Genomic DNA, 17831 nt, shown 5'->3' on the forward strand with positions numbered 1-17831 from the left:
TCTCAAACCAGCCTTGTCGTTGCCTTCTGCTTGATGTGGACTGCAAACTCCTAACACTATCCGACCAAAGTTGAGTCCTCTTAGAATAGATCCTCCTATTAATTTAAAGTGAAGAGATTAGACTGCATCCCAATACACACTTACCCGGGAGTAACCCCACTGATCTCCTTGATTTCCTTCTGAGTAGACGTGAGGATTGTAAACCACGCATTTAACTCTCCCATTTGCCTTTAGCGCTTGGCTAAAGTGTTTCTAGAACTGTGGTGTAAGCGAACCTTTTTGGTACCCATATCCTAAAAGTGTGACTCGGAAGTTATTCCCAAGGTGTTGTTTGCTACTTATCCGTTACATTGCAATTTGTTTTAGCATCATAGGTTAGGTTATTTATATTGGGCCGCTGCATTTTTAAATGACCACAATGGCCGTTGGAGCCATAGGGACGGGACGAGCTAGATGTTTGGATAAATGTGTGCGTATCACATTTTCTCTATCACTGCCTCTCAGTGTCTGGAAAAAAACTGCACCTGCTTTATTTTTACCTGTCACGCGTGTGCAGGAGCCCTGGAAGGGGCGGGGAGAGTGGGATTTCTTGTGTTGCGTTCTGCCCAACATTTACTGCAGGCTAGCTAGTAGCCTCCCTTTGCAGGACTAGCGTGCTCTCTGGTAAGTCCAGATGGAGGAATGGGGTTAGTAGCTGCTACGAAGAAAGGCGTCGTGTATTGAGGGCGCCAAGGGAGAAGGCAGATCGCTTTCCGCTCGAGCGCAGTTGACACCGAAGTATTTGCATTCTGCCAGGGCTGCAACGTTTGCTTAATTAACAGCGCAGGCCTAACCGTGTCGGCTCAAAGAAGGGTCTGTTGAATTCAGTGGGGCTTACTCCTAGGTAATTGGGGTTAGACTGTCGACTTTCTGAATATAAAACGGATAAGGTGGTCCCCGTGAACCGTGGTGCTGCCTGGTGATGATGATAGAGACTTCTAAAAACTGCCAGCGCCGTATTAGAATAGACACACCCCATTTTTCTATCACACGTCTTCTACAAGATGGCGCACGCGTCTTATGAGTACTCACGTCATTATTACTAATATTATTTTAAATGTTTTCTGATAATATATATTCCATTCCCTTAATCCAGACAACCTGTCCTAGACACATGCAAGGTTCATTAAAAGCAATGGTCTTGGTCCGTGAGAAAGAAGAAGAAATAACCTCGCAAAATTAATAGGACTAACCAAATGCCACCAAATCGTGGCGAGCATTTGCATGGCTAAGGCTGCAGCCCTGATGCTTTTCTGGGAGTAAGCCCCAGTGACCTCAGCTGGACTGGTTCCTGCGTAGACTTGCAGGACTGCACTCTTAAGAGCTGGGAGTACGTCCCACTGACGTGAAAATCGCAGCCTTCTTTCCCTAGGAGGAAAGTAAATGGAAATAAGAAATCACAACGGAGAGGCGATTTGCTGTGAATTCCTTATCTCGATGTTCTGCGAACTCGGACACCATATTGAGTGGTTTGAGGATTATACCTTAAAACAGGAGGGTGACACGCACCCCTTAACCCCCCCCCCCATGGTGTTGATTCCAAGTTCCCATCAGCCTCAGCTAGCATGGGCAATGAATGGTCAAGTATAATGGGAGCTGGGAGTCCAGAAACATATGGAAGTCCATAGGTTCCCCAGCCCTGCCTTATCAGTGATGATGGTTTTTATTGACACTCTCAAACAACTAGTGCAAGGTTTCAGGAAAGTCATTCTCAAAATTTATATTGTCAAGAGTCTCTCCTAGAGGAGAGTGCCTCTGGCTGGGTGTGGATAGTGGTCCTGATGCAAGCTGGGTTTTTGTGCGTGAGAACAAGAGAACCAACACGGCTGAATGTTCTATTTACAGGATGCTAGATCATAAATAATTGAGCACCACTAAACTAGACGGAATTAGGATGACAAGTGAGAAATGTAAACCTTCTGGAGAACTATTAGATTATATTTAAATGAACGGGGCATAAGAACGTAAACAAGATGATAAATTGCTGGTAAAAATTTACAATGATGTAAGTGGGAGCGGGAGACGCGAGGGAGTCCAAAGAAGTTATGAAACTATGTTACCATACATGTTATATTGTTTATTATTTTTACACTAGTATTGAAAAATTTTAATAAATATTTTTTTTTAAAAAAAGAATGTTCTATTTACAAGAAGGCGCAATATTCACAAAGTGGAACAGGAGGCGGCTGCTTCTGTGCCAACGTGTTTCGTGAAAATAGAACAATGCCTTGGTGAGCTTTGAGCAGGTGGTGATCACTGAAGGAAGGCGAAGACAGGAGTGCTGCCTTGAAAGGAGCCTAGCAGGTCAATCCCACTTTCTTACAAGAACCTGATTTCATCCTCTCCCTGTTTTATTCTCTTGTTAAAACAACATTCCTGTGAGGTAGGCCAATATGAGAAACAGCGACTGGTTCCGGGATCAGATAATGAGCTTTTTTAAAAAAGCAGAAGGTGGGCTTGTATCCCCAGCTGTGTCTCCCCAGCAAGGTCAGCCCCCTCGCCGTTGCGCCACACTATCAAGATAGAAAGAATGCAACTTATGGAAATGTTCTTTATCATATTGCGGAACCCTTAATGAAGCACGTTTGCAAAGTTGAGATGAAATCCGTCGGCTTTCGCTACGGATGTCAAAAGCGCTTTGCCTCTTCCCTTACACCCAGAGACCAGAACAGCCTGTTCCATTGGTGCCTAATTGCAACCCACCACACCAGTCTCGTTGGCTTGCCTGCCCTTTTCTCTGGCATGCTTCCCTCATTTAATTAACACAAGAGCCCTTCTCTCTCTCTCTCTCCGTTTCTTTTTCCTTAGGACAGCTCAGGACTCCTAAAGCCTCAATCCCACAAGACTCGTGGGGCGGGAAGAAGGATGCCGACGGTGCCTGGCGCTGAGAGGATGCAGAGAGCGAAGAGACCAAGTCAAAGGTGCTCGCCTGCGCCGCTTGGGATGGAGCGAGAAGCGTCCCCCTCTCCCGGTGCCCCCCGCTTTCCAAACCTGCTTTAACTCGATTAGGAAATTAAAAGGCACTTCTAAGCGCATTTTCCCCGCCTCAGTGGCTGCCCCCACCATTCCTCTGTCTCTCTTTAAACTTCTGCTCTGTTTAATGATAATTCATTGCGCAAGGCGTTTTGTGCGTCTTGCGCTCCCGAGAGTGTGTGTGTTTGTGTGTGTGATTTTCCACTCAGGTAAACTTGGCGAACCTTGAAAGGACCCGACGTCTTGCCTTTTGAAAACATTGAGTAGGAAAGATGGAAAGAAGTGGCCTATGGAAACACCAAGAGAAGTTTCCGTCTCAGACAAACGCTGCCGAGAGAGATGAAGTAATCAGAAAACCTAGCAAAGGAGAAAGTGGTGGGGGATAGGGAGGAGAAAGGAAAAGATTGAATTAATTAGCCTTAAAGAGCTCATGCTTGATGGAAAATCAACAACGATCTTAGTTTCCTTGGGTCATTTGCATGCGTTTCAGAACTATGCTATCGTCTTCATCCTGGCTTCCATTTTCTAGAGAAATTTTCAGTGGCGTCAGTATCAAGAAGAAAACCTATTTTTTACCTTTTGCCCCACGATTCTATTTACCCCAAAGTGGTGCAGTTCAGACTGCTGTCCTACACACACTTACCAGCAACAGGCCCCATCAAGAGTCTCACATCAATCACACCAGGATATATTTACAAATATGATATTTTCAAAGATGTAGATATATATGCCTTCATTTGGTGTGTATCACATTTCATTAAAAACACGCTTCACACCCTTAAAAGAATCCTGAGAACTGTAGTTTACTCTGTAGAGAGCTACAATTTCCAGCACCTTTAGCAATATACAGTTCCCAAGATTCTTGGGGGTGGGGATGCTTTAAATGTATGGTGTATGCACAGCCTTGGTGCAATTCTATACACACTTACCTAGGTGCAAGTTCTACTGAACACAACTGGGCTTACATCTGAGTAGACATGCATAAAGGTAAAGGGGACCCCTGACCATTAGGTCCAGTCGTGACCGACTCTGGGGTTGCGCGCTCATCTCGCTTTATTGGCCGAGGGAGCCGGCGTACAGCTTCCGGGTCATGTGGCCAGCATGACTAAGCCGCTTCTGGCGAACAAGAGCAGCGCATGGAAACACCGTTTACCTTCCTGCCAGAGCAGTACCTATTTATCTACTTGCACTTTGACGTGCTTTCGAACTGCTAGGTTGGCAGGAGCAGGGACCAAGCAATGGGAGCTCACCCCGTCGCAGGGATTCGAACTGCCAACCTTCTGATCGGCAAGTCCTAGGCTCTGTGGTTTAACCCACAGCGCCACCTGCATCCCTAGGAACACACTAAAGCATTTTGATATTTCCTGAGTCAGAAGGTCCCAAGAGCCTTTTCCTGTTTTGTGCAACTCCTCCTGCTCTTGAAGAGTTCAGAGGCAAAGGGTGGAATCAGTGCCAGTTTTTTCATCCTGTTGCAGTCAGTCTCTGATGCTCCAAGGCTTTTTTTTTTTACATCTCAGACTCACCCAACATGTAGTTTTATGCAGGAGTAAAGTCCGTATGTGCTGTTGCTGACTACCAAACTCAGGTCAAAAAGAAATAATAGAATGGAAGAGGAGGCAGAAAGAAAATAAATAGATTAGATGCATAAATGGGGAACTGTGAGATGCAGTGCTGATGTTCCTTTGGCGGTAGCCCACGATGGAGATGCATTGAGGATTAAATCTGTAAATTACATTTTAAACCTTCCGTACCATGTGTGTGAGAGAAATATGAGAGTAAACAGGCTGTGAAGCCCTTTTAGCAGAGTAAAAACACAAGCACTTTTGCAGCTTACTAGATGCTAGGAATTACCGTAGGCAACTACACCTCTTATTCCTGCTTATTTGTGGTTGGCTGACCTTTCCCCTCTTTGTCCCCATTGCTAAGAATCAACCACATGCTTTAGTGTAAAAAAAAAAAAAAAAGTTTACTTACGTTTCAGTGCAGGCAGCAAATATATCAAAGTAGTATGCAGGCAAAAATACTTCTTAGTTACAAAATACAAATTTAGTTTGGGCAGAGTCCAAGGATGTACATCTGCTCACATTGTTGGCTTCAAAGGAAGAGAGAAACTGAGGCAAGGAGGAAGGAGAAAATATTAAGCTCCTCTGTCCTGTTTCCTGCTGCAGGAAGAAAGGGATATGACATCACACAGACCTGTGTTCTCTAGGAATACAGAATCTCTGAAACCTTTTTAAAAATCATTTTTATTGATTTTCCAATAAAAAACATCAATTTTATTTGAATTGAAGTATTATGATTGGATATTTAACAGGAACTCTGAAACTTAACCCCTTCATATGCTTATTTAGCAAACATAATTGTAATTTTGATTGCAGATTTTCTACAGTCCAAAGGGGAGAAGAGGGAGCTAATGAATTAAGGTGTAGAGACACTTCTGTAGAGAAAAGTGAATGGTGGTGTTTGGAGTTTAATGCTCAGAAGAAGTAAAATTAATACAAAACCCCACACACTTTACCCTGGGTACAACCACCCTGGATACTCTAAGTTTGCAAAATAATAAAGCTATGTTTATTACTGGAATTACATAGTTGATTGGGGGGGGGAATCCCTACTTCTCTCTAACATTTGTAGGCAAAACTATGAGGATCAATTTTCCAAGGGTGAAACCATTAGGCCAAAATGAGATAAAAGGGGTGGTTGGGGGAGAGATTTTTTTTTAAAGTGCTAATAAGACTGTAGCCAGGAAGCCATGTTTTTGAAATATCTTTCTGTCTATCTATTGTATTCCATGAGCAAAGCTCCCTGCATGTAAAACATTTATGTATATTACACTTACATTCTGCTGTGGCAGCATACAAGACTCTCCACCCTCCCCAATTTCGCCATCACAACAACCCTGTGAGTAGGCTGGACTGAAAATGAGTGATTACCCTGGGGGTAGGTTTTGATATTCTACTTTAAAACATGCAGGGAGAATTTTCATTGGTAGAGCATTAAAAAATGCAGCCCCACTCTTGCAACCTGTGGGGTGCAGCACAGCATTCTACCACTTTTCTACTTAAGGTAGCCCACCTCCAATTACTCAGAGAGAAAAGGGGTGTGCTTTCACATCTGCCTCACTGGCCAGAAGTTGCCCATAAGGCAGCCGCACTAGACCCAGCTTTGTTCAGAAGATAAACATGCCAAATGAGGAGATTAGATTCTTGCTTGAGTTAGTTGCATGTTGGGGCTATATGGCGAGTGCCAGTAATTTTGATATTTATGTGAAATGAGGGCCAACGCAGCCAGCAACTTGATTTGCCCCTCCTGGCAAAATAGAGTCAATAATGACAGCTTCAGGTGTCCTGTGATGAAAATGCAGAAATTCTTCCACTGGCAAGTCATCTCGGGAGACAGATTGGGCTCATTATTTCCAGAATATGCATAATCAGCCCATTGCTTTATACACAAAGGGAGGGGATCTGGTTTCTCGGGCTCTGCAGCAAGATCCTGGGAATGTTATGCAGCGGGGCGGGGATCCTTCTGAGTTCAACACGGTTTAACTCTATCAGCAAGTGTGCATGCCACTGCCCGATCCTATGCATGTTTTTACTCAGTAGAAATTCTCACTGAGTTCAATGAATTCTACTCCCAAGTATATAATGATTGGAACGCTGGATACATTTTCAGAATAAGAATATAAATGGGGGTTGTGTGTGTGTGTGACTTATTGACCTTACATTCTTTAAGGAACTCAATGTGACATACATGGTCCCTCCCATGTAATCCCCACAACAACCCTGTGAGGTCAGTTAAGCCAAGAGGCAGTGATTGGCCCAAGGTCACTCACTGAGCTTCATGGCCAAATGGGGAATCAAACCCTAGTCTCCCAGGTTCTATTCCGACACTCTAACCACTACACCACACTGGGCAGTGGTTACTGTTTTACACTTATGAAATCTGAATCATAACATAATTGTTATGATTATTAAGACTGAATACTTGGGTGATGCCTTACCGGAGCAGATTACCAAACATTAAAAAAGGAGAGAAATAGTAATCGTGGGGGACTTCAACTTCCCTGATATCTGTTGGAACTCAAACTCTGCCCAGAGTGTAAGGTCTGACAGACTCCTCCAATGCATTGCTGACAATTTCATTTTCCAGAAGGTGGAAGAACAAACAAGGGGACCATCTACCTTGGACCTGGTCCTCACCAATAGGGAGGAATTGATTGATGATGTGGAAGTGCTCAGAAAGTTGGGAGGAAGTGATCATTTTTCTCCTGGTTTCAGGATACAGAGGTAAGGGGAAACTGAGTGTAGTTGGACATGCATTCTGGACTTTAAAAAGGCCAATTTCAAAAAGCCTAAGGAGCTACTGTGTGTGATCCCATGGTCAGAAATACTCAATGAGAAGGGAGTCCAAGAAAGATAGCAGTTTCTAAAAGGAGAAATATTGAAGGCCCAAATGCAGCAGACAATATCAACAAGAAAGAAAAGTGGGGAGCATCTAAGGAAATTGGTGTGGCTGCATAAGGAGCTTACAGATGAGCTGAGAATTAAGAAGGGCATGTATAAAGAAATGGAAGAAAGGGAAAATCACAAAGGAGGAGTATACATGAATAGCCAACAGTTGCAGGGGGAAAGTCAAGCTGGCTAAAGCTTAGAATAAGCTCAGGCTTGCAAGAGAGGTTAAAAATAATAAAAAAGGTTTCTTCAGCTATGTCCAAAGTAAGAGGAAGAACAAGCAAGTGGGGAACATGGAGAAATGCTATTGGGTGACAGAGAAAAGATGGAACTACTCAACACCTACTTTGCCTCTGTCTTCAGTGATGCCCAACCTGGTGATAACAGAGTAAATGATGTAAGGAGGGAGTTGCAGCCCAATATAGGAAAAGAGGTAGTAAGAGAACACCTAACTACTTTAAATGTATTCAAATCTCCAGGGCTTGATGAGCTGCATCCAAGGGTACTAAAAGAATTTGCGGATGTAATTTCAGAGCCTTTGTCTATTATCTTTGAGAATTATTGGAGAACAGGTGAGGTCCCTACAGACTGGAGGCAGCAAATGTTGTCCCCATAGGGGGGAAAGGAAGATCCAGGTAACTACGACTGGTGGCAAGTGGAAAGATGTGTGGTTTTCATTTTAGAAAGTCTCACGAAAAGCAAGCAACTGCTAAGAGAGAGGCGAATCCTATTGCAGCCCAGAATTGCACGGCGTTATCCAAAGCCGGGAAGTCTAAAACGACTTACGCTAAAACCTCGAGGAGTCTTACTATTAGGCAGAAGGAAGCGTACTTCTCAGGGAGCTATGAAAGAGCAGCCGATTATCAGTCACCGTGTTACTAAATTATGGGAAGTAACATTAAATAGAAGCAAAAAACTATCCACTCCGTGTTCATAATCAGTACTGTACAAAATATTTCTAATCGCCTTCTTTGTATTCGAGTCAGATTTTTTTTATGTGCATTCGTGTGGAATAGCGTGATGCTAAACCTTAAAAAGATACATCGAGTTCAACATCCTGGATCCCAGATACCTGTGGGAAACCCGCAAGCAGCGGCCGTCTCCCGCTGTTGTCCCCCAGTGACCAATATTCTCTGAACGTCTGACACAGCCAGCCACTGATAGCCTTACCCACCATAGTTTGCTGAACCCTTAAAATAAATTAGCAGCGCAATGCTCTTTATCGGTCTGCTCTGAAATAAGTCCCATTAAGTTCAGTGGCACTCACTCTCGGATATATTCTAAACCGCCCTGTAATTCTGTAATTTTCAGATGAAGAGCGGTTTAGAAATTTAATAAATAATAATAAAACAATAAGCGTGCGCAGGAATCTTAAGCAGCAGCGCAAAAGCGGCCCATCAGTCAACAAGCTGCAGCAATTGGCTCATCGTCTTCTCTCTCTCTCTCTCTCTCTCTCTCTCTCTCTCTCCATGGCTAGCCCAGCTATATCAAGTCCCTTTTAAAAAGGCAGGATTCAGAGGAGGCTTCCGTTTGTCAACATCATTCATTTCAGATCATCGTACGGAAAAGAGGGTTTTGTTTTTTGTTTTCAAATCCACACCGTCCTTCTCTCCTCTCCTCCCTAAACTGTTTAACCAGGAGGGAATGTTTAACTAAGTGTAAGGAACAGTTTCTGACTGGCTGTGTGCGTGTGTGTGTGCAAAACTTGGATTTGTTCTCGGCAGATATCTGGCCAGACAGAAGAGGATGCAAACCCAGTTTACAGCATTATGCGCCCTCATTAAAATAAAGAAAGTGCGCCTCTCGCGCAAAACCCTCTCCTCCTCCTCCTCCTCCTCCGCCTCCTTCCTGGCAAAGCCGGCCTCGTTCTCCATTTAGATGATTACCAGCCAGCCAGCAGCCGAGCAGGCCTCCCCTCTCCCTGGTGCTTTCGCATCGTCGTTCCAGCAGCAGCTACCATCTCGCTCCCTCCCTCCCTCCCTCCCTCCTCCTCCTTTCCTTCCACGCGAAGAGGCTGCTCTCTTGTAAAGCAACCGAGGCGAATTCGCAGCGAATGGGGGGGGGGGGGAGGTCAGATCGTGATCCGTCTGACTTTCTCTCAGCCAGCGCTGCTGCTTCTTCCTCGGGCTTTGATGGGAAGAAGAGGCAGAGAGAGGCTCCTTTTCACAGGCGGAGTGGGAAGGAGGGAGGCAAGACAAATCGCCGTTAAGGTCCAAGGAGGAGAAGTCACGATTCAAGCGCACCATAGTAAAATACAATATTTCGATTCGATTTTCAGAGCACTTTGTGGAGTTATACCCTCCAACGCTGTCAGCGCAATCCTATGTAGGTTGACTCTGAAGAAAATCCCACTGGGATTAATCAGTGGGATTTATGAACCATCTGGTGGTTATACAGTTTACTCGTGTGTGTAGAATCATTAAGTTGGCCAGAAGCATACAAGGAGGAACGGTTGTAATGGGAATAAAGGGCTTCCGAAACGAAGCCCCTGAAGACAGATTCTTCACTTGTGTACCCACTACCTACATAAGTGCTGGCCTCATTATTAACATTTATTTATATAGCACCATCAATGCACAAGACGGCTGTACACAATCAAAATAAGAATTCTACCCCAAAGGGCGTACAATCTACTACAACAAAAAGAAGCATTACAATAAAAAGCAATCGCTTACTGTGGGGTTTGCAGCCAAATCACAAATGCGAGTTTTGCCAGACAAGCACAGGGCTGGTACACAGAAAGCTCCTAAACTTCCTAGAGAGGACCCTCTGTGTGTGGCCACTTCCTCGGTCACCTCTGGGCCGGAAGTCTGTAACAAACGAGATCCTCCTTCCATCTCGGTTTTTTCCACCATGCTTCCAAACTTTTTCAGACTTGTGTCTGAGGGATCCAAACACATGCAGCCTATTTTGAAGCCAAATTTATATTTTAAAGCCGAGAGGTTTTCTTACTTGAATTTGCTGCCTGCATTGAAATTTAAATAAACATTTTATGTTTATCTTACAAAAAATGTGTGGGTCAGTTTCTGCAATGGGGGTGAAGAGGGGGAAATCAGCAAACCAGAAAAGGGGTAAATATGTGTATTTGCTTAATTCTTAAGCTTTAGTAAGCTGTAAAATGTATGTGTTTTACTCTGCTAAAATACTTCACTGTCCCCTTACTTTTTGTATTTCTCCTACATATTTGTGGGAGGTTTAAATTTTAATCTACAGATTTAAACCTCAAACCATCTCCTACATTTAATAATAATAATAATAAATTTTATTTATATCCCGCCCTCCCCAGCAGAAGCTGGGCTCAGGGCGGCTAACAACAATAAGTGGACAATTCACATACTTAGCATCTCAGGGAACCACTGAAAAACAAAACAAAATATTGTGCTATATACCGTAATTTATTTACACATTTTTTCTCAGATGTGAAAGTCATTTTCACTATTAAAGACATGATATAGCCAACGTCTGATGGAAATTATTTCAGTGGGAGATATTTAAGCATGCATGTCTTCAACTTTCTCATTGAAATTGTTGGGGCTTAAAGTGTTTCTATTTGAGTGGATTGTGAATACAGGAACACAGGAAGCTCCCTTATACTGAGCCACCCACTGAGCCATCTAGCTCAGTACTGTCTACACCAGGGACGTCCAGCTCCCAAGAAACTGTGATCTACTCACAGAATAAAAAACTGGCAGTGATCTACCCCTTTTGGGGGGGGAGGGGGTTCAGGTTCGCAATCATCCTGTTGGACATCCCTGCTCTACGCTGCCTGGTAATAGCTCTCCAGATTTTTCAGGCAGGAGATATATTCCCAGTCTTACCTCACCTCAAGATGTAAGGCATTGAACTAGGGACCTTCTGCATGCAAAGCAGATGTTCTACAACTGCCCTCATTTTCATCCTTTTAAAATTAATTAGATTCATGAGTATATTCATGTTTTACAGAATGATATTGTGTTGACATAGCGCTGGTAGCATTTCACTCCCTGGTTTAGTAGTTTCAGTTCTTCATTTGGAAAATACAAAGAATCGCTTCAGCAGTGTGCTTTTTGCCATCTTATGCCAGCCATTATGGAGCAGAACAGGGTGTTGGGGTATGTGTGAGTGTCAGTAGTGACTAACAGGGCAGGTGCATGTTGAAGGATTAAAAGAAGAGAGCTTGAGGCATGGAATAAGGTCAAGAAAGGGTTTCTAGATAATGGCAGCCTCATAGAAGTCACAAAGCAAGCAATTAGACCAGCATCTTCAGTTGAGCTAATAGAGCAAGAGAGTGTGAAAGGAAATAGAAATTGACGCAGGAATGTTCCATACCAGAGAGGACTTAGTAGGCAAGAAGAGAGAACCTGAACAGAATATAGTAGAAATAAAGAAAATGTGTATAAATGTTTTTTTTTAAGATTTCACAGTGGTTGCAATTTTCAGTTTGATGTAATGAATATGTAAATTTGAATTTTATCTGGTCCCATGGCAGTGACTGGGGAAAATCCAGTTGTAGTTCCCATATGAGATGGGTTATGAACTGGACAGTTTTTCAGCAGGACTTTGGAAAGCTTGAAGAATGTCCAAGTACTGATCGAGATGTTCCTGGGACCTTCTACATAGTGGAGGAGCTGCATGTCCCCTTTGCTCCACAACACAGGTGACATAACAGATGTGAACATAAGAAGAACATAAGAAATCCCTGCAGGATCAAATGAGGCCAAAGGCCCATCTAATCAAGCATTCTGCTATCTCAGTAGCCAACAGTGGCTGTTGTGTTGAGATTCGGCTTGTGGGCTTCGCATAGGCGTCTGGTTGGCCTGAAAACAGTATGCTGGACTAGATGAACTATTGGCCTGATTCAACAGGCTCTTATTATATTTACTAACTGGAGAAAGCAGTATGTCCACTCAAAACCTTTGCAGATGCAAACAGCATTGAAAGCAGCATTGTGTTTATAACCAAACTGATACCATCATGAACACAAATCATCATGAGGATACAATAAAAAGAACGCATGGAGGGGCCCAATAATTGGGACTGACACCATTTTATGCATATTGGGGTCCCTGTATATGCCTTTGTCATCCGAAAACTTGAATTGTGAAGCCCAATCCCAAATATCTCTATCCTTCCTATGCCAGCAGGAACCTAAACATCTAGAGGCAAAACTATGGTAGGAGCGGGCTAAGTTATAGATCTAGTCATGGGAGGGAAAAGGATGTGCTAAAGTGAGCAGATTTGAAGGAGAACAGCAACTTTAAGAGTTGTAAGGGGGAAAGGGAAATAGGAAGCTGCCAATGACTAAGTCAGGCCATTTTAGTCCATCTCAACTCAATATTGTCTGCTAGACTCAGAAGCTTGCTTTCTGTGTTGTGACATTTTGGTTGGCTATAATAGAGGGACTTTTTGTTTTTTCCAGTTGCCAATTTGACTCTTAGCCCTCCATGCTAATGTAACCTACCTCTTCATCTGCTTAGCATATTTGGTGGGTTTCTCTCTGAGGAAAATTTGTTCATTTGGCATGCAGAGGATTGGTGAATAGCACCTCAAGAGATGATGTCATCATATTTGTAATCAGTGGTATATGTGCCCATCCCTCCACTGCACCCTTACAACATGTACACCACTGCACCCTTACAACATGGATAGCCAATGTGATGCCCTCCAGATATTATTGGACTGCAATGCCCTCCAACCCCAGACAACGTGGTCAACTGATTTATCTATCCTTAGTAGACTTATTTCTGGTTTATTGTAATTGAATATAAACTACTGTGTTTATTATTATTACTAAATTTATATGTTGCTTATATGCTATAATGGCTTTTAAGTGGCTTACAAGCATAAAAGCAAGTATAAAATCCATACATAATTAAAACAATTCCACAAAATAATTCTATAAATCCATTAAATGCCCATATTTAAAATATACAATAAACTATGACAATTAAAAGCATGACAATTAAATAGTTAGAAAGCAATTAATACAGTTGGATCAAGAAGTTCAAGTTCATGGAAATGCTTGCCTAAACAAGACCTAGCAGAATGACAGTATGCATGCAGCCTCTCATATTTCAGAAGGGAGGGCATTCCACAATAGTGCTGCCAATTGTATCAAATTGTAAGGGAAACGGCCTTGCTAGAAAAAACTAACCAATAAACTGAAACTGACACGGGGACAAACAGAAGAGGATGCCTTCACCCCAATATGGCTCCCCTTTATCACATAAACAGCTGAACAAGACAACAAGAACCAGTGAAAAAGCCTACCTCTAAGTAACCACAAGCCAATAAACATCAGGCCTTGGGAAAACTAGATAAGCCCCATTTGCTAATCTGGATGCCCTTACTTGGCAGTGGAAGGGGAAATAGTTTTTCAGGAAACTTGATTGAGTGGCTAATAAACAGCCAGCGCAGATTCCTTAGCACTGTGATTTGTGATATCCCTTAGTGTGACATGTGGGACCCTGGGACACTTAATTTCCCATTGATCAGGTGAATAAGTAAGTTTTTATCTGACCAGTAGTGAGGCCAGTAGTGAGAAGGATAACCATATTTTCCCAGGGAGTGAGTTCCAGAGGTCTAGATGCTACCACTGAGAAGACCCTTTTCTTGTGTAATCACACCATGAGCCACTTCTAGTAGTGGAGCCATGAGCATTTTCCTTTTGGGTAGACGGACAGACAGACAGACAGACAGACAGACAGAATAATGCTGATGACAGGGATGCCTTGTTTATAGTAATCTGTAAGCTGCCCTGGGAGCCTTTATTAAATTTTAGGGCTATTTTTAAAAGTAAAAAGAAAATCCCTTTAAAATTATGAATTTATCTGGGTTTGTTACTCAGTTCACATTCAGTCAAGGACCTCAATAGCTACAATATGATGTTCATATTTAATCATCACCTGATATGATGTTCATGTTTCCGACACCTGTACTTTGCTTTGGCATTTTTATATGTACAGTTAAAATTACCTGAGGTATAAACATCTAAAAAACACAAAGGGTGAAGCAGTCAGTGTGGCAGGCTCAAGAACAGGGAGCAAGCTTTGATTTAGAACTCTTGATGTTTACATGGCTGAAAATCCCTTATTGCAGGAACAAGTCTATCAGCTTCTGACCCAAGAAGCATGTGTGCACCATCCTAGCCCCTTCTGGCAGCATGTTTGGTTCAGTGGCCATGCAGCTATTATCTCTCCACCCACAGCTGCACTAGCTCCCTCTCCAAGATGGATAAAACCCAGAGACTGGAAGCAAATGCTCCAGCAAGCAGAGTTCACTGAAGAAGCATTTTGACACAGAATTTACTGGCGTGCCATTGAAAACTGGCTGCCACCAAACTCTGACCTCTTTCCTGACAGCCATTCCACCCACAAGCATACAGAAAATGAAATCACAGGGCTTGGGGGTTAACCCTGTAGGGAGACTGCAAGGTCTTTGGGCTTGAACCAAAACATTTTGCATTACCTTTGTGGTCAATGACAAGAATGACATCTGCCACTATGAATGTTGAAGAGATCCGCAATGGGAAGACATGAGAATAATCCTGCTCCTAACAAAATGTGGTATCTAATGCAGAGGTTGTTATTATTATTATATTTTAATATGAATTTTAAAAAACTTACCAGAAGATGCTTTTCTCTCATTAGACTATTTATGTTACAATATGTAATCATAGGGATTGAATTCTGTGTTTCTGTAAACAGCAATACAAGCATCAGAGTGCTGTGGTGTTTGCAGAATAATGGTGCTGGACTTGAAATAACACATAGACTGAGCCACCATAAATGATTTTCAGAGAAATATGTCACATGTTCAAACTTCATTTTGTGCTGCTGATGCTTCTGTTTGTCTCCTATTTCCTTTAGTTAAAGCCTTTTATTTTCTTTGGACACACATCCAATGTATCATACATTTTGTGGTCTTAAAGCTTCCACCTTTACAATTCTATGATTCTATGACTCATATCACAGATTCAATCCAGTTCAGTACTGACTACACGGACTGGCAGCAGCTGTCCAGGATTTCAGACAGGGGCTTCTCCCAGCTCTACCTGGAGATGCTGGGGACTGAACCAGGGACCTTCTGCATGCCAAGCAGGTGCTATCCCACAGAGCTAAAGCCTTTTTCTCACCATGCGTATTACCCACCACCCCTTCTGCAACAGTAATTATGGCTGTTTTGAAGAAGGATTTTGGTGACATTATTTTGGCCACCATCCCATCAGGGCCTAATTAGGTCACCTAATTTGGTGTCTGCTATTTTTAAAATAATATTTCTCTCCCCCCCCCCTTCTTCTCAGAAGCTGTCAGGAACATTTGCTGGTCTGGCAAGTTCCACAGTGGAGAGAGAGGCCTGTACCTTCTTCTCCCTCTTGGCAGGGCCCGTCTCTTTCATGCCCTCCGCTCCTCTGGGCCAGCCCCGCCGAAGCAGCGCCCTCTCTCTCTCCAGGAGGAGCGTCCAGGCGGGTGGAAGGCCGAGCACAATGGAACCTGAGAATTTCTGTCACTCTCCGCATATGGCCCGAAGTGCTTTAATCCCAATTAGGGGCGGCTGACACACGGTCCTATTCATCCCCCTCAGCTCTTGAATACATTTGCCTAGAAATGAACTTCGCCCATAGAGGCGCCGCTAAATGTGCCCAACAGCAAGGAAAATCGAATTGAGGCCTGCGCTCAATTGGAAGGCGAGGGCGGGAGAAAAGGTATGAATTTATAAGGTACACCGAAACATTGCGATTCAGCCACAAGTCGGGTGACTTTTCTTTGCACCCTGTCAACCGAAAGAGCCGGGAGATAAGTAGGCTGAGGGGGGCAGGGGCGAAGGGAGGAGGAGGACGGACGAGAAAAAAAGGCAACTTTTTCCACAGACTTTGAATAAGCCAGGAAAGGCCTTTCCCCCCTTTTGAAAGTGGTTGATTGTGCGCGCCTTGAAATACGCTCGCCTCCCTCCAGGCATTCCAGCGGGGCGACCCAGCCTTGAGCGCGTCCATTTCACAGAGGGGGGGGGGGCGAGGCGGGCTGGAACCAAGGGAGATATTTTATTTTAAAAAATAATCATGGCGTTTTCCACAGGCCCCCAAGGCGCATTGAGACTCTGACTCTCTCTTTCGCATTCTGTCTCTCTGGGAGTTGCCAAGGCAGGGCTCTCGACAGCCCAGGCCGCGATCGTGTCATCTGCCGGGGTTCCCATAGAAGCCTAATTACTATTCAAAAGCTGCTCCAATATCCCACCCGCATCTTGTCTGCCCCGCACAGCTGGTTGGGGGCCTCGGAGGTTCGCCTCCCCTCGCCCAGCCACCAAGCGAGACCTGGTCGCTTTACACAATTGGCTGCCTTTTTTTTTCTTTTTTCTTCCGTGCAACAGGATCTCGATTCTCGGGCCTCTTTTCTCGTTTTGTAAAATAAATAAATAAATGAATGAATTAGGAGTACTGTAAATGAAAGGAAGCCACCAACTCGAAAGGAGAGAGAAGCACTGTTAACAAAGCGGGGCTTAATTGGATTTGTCGGCTTCTTCTTGGGCAGAGCAGAGGGGCAGCAGTGAAGCTGGAGGGTGGGCTGGGTGCAGGCAGAGTCCAGAATGACACTTCCAGGATTTAGGAAACACTTCCCCCCATCCTCCAAAAAAAAAACATGTCTTTGAAATGAATGGCAGATCTTGGCACTGGTCACAGATAGCAACGTGTGTTACTTTGCTGACTTCAGAATTTGGGAAGCCAGCCCTGTTGCATTTTGGGCTCCCTTATGCGAAGTGAGGCCCTGGACATCTCTGCTAAAGTCGCCCTTTGACGGCGCCACTGGAGCTCAGAGCCACCCGTGGAATCCTGAGGTGGCCAAGTGACCTGTAACACTTAAGGCTGCAGGTGTGTGTGTGTAGCTGACACTGTGGAATCCACCCCCTAAAACAGAGCAAAAACCCAACCACCCCAGTGTTATCAGGAAGAGTAGTGCTAGGGCGAGCTTAGTAATTTTCTGCTTGCATAGCATTTTGTTTTGACATACAGGAGCCCCCAAAGAGGTGAGTCCCTCACCTGCAGGATGATATGGCTCCCTCCATTCTACCACTCCCAGACTCCTCTGCTCTGCTTCATGTCCAGATCAGCCTTGGGGCATGCAAATAAACAAGAGCGCTCCTAAGCATACACAGAGTGCATGTCTCTTGACACTGATCAGCCACAGTCCTCTTCTATATCTCTGAGGGCAGGGATTTCAGGGAGACCTGGGCACCTCCTCTATTCAAGATGTTAGCCACAGAATGCATGCCCTATAGCCAGGGGTAGGGAAAGTTTTTGAGCCAGAGGACCATATTCACCATATTCACAATGGGCAAGATTCTGAGGGACACATGTCAGTGGTGGACAGGGCCAGAGGCAAACTAGGGCAGATG

At 44.0% G+C, this 17831-nt stretch overlaps 2 long non-coding RNA genes across 2 annotated transcripts in view; one reads left to right on the forward strand and one right to left on the reverse strand.

The window, feature by feature from the left end:
* The window catches only part of LOC309339476, a 464046-nt gene that overhangs the window by 405760 nt on the left and 40455 nt on the right, over positions 1–17831 (forward strand). The gene's annotated exons all lie outside the window — the stretch shown is intronic.
* Positions 1252–15923, reverse strand: LOC309339470. The gene is made up of 4 exons (XR_014155386.1): positions 15804–15923; positions 15068–15138; positions 4987–5123; positions 1252–1407 (listed from the first exon to the last, which is right to left on the reverse strand). It is a non-coding gene; the product is annotated as an uncharacterized lncRNA (long non-coding RNA).

This window comes from Podarcis erhardii, assembly GCF_964252035.2.
Source record: "Podarcis erhardii genome assembly, chromosome: 3".
Lineage (NCBI taxonomy): Eukaryota > Metazoa > Chordata > Lepidosauria > Squamata > Lacertidae > Podarcis > Podarcis erhardii.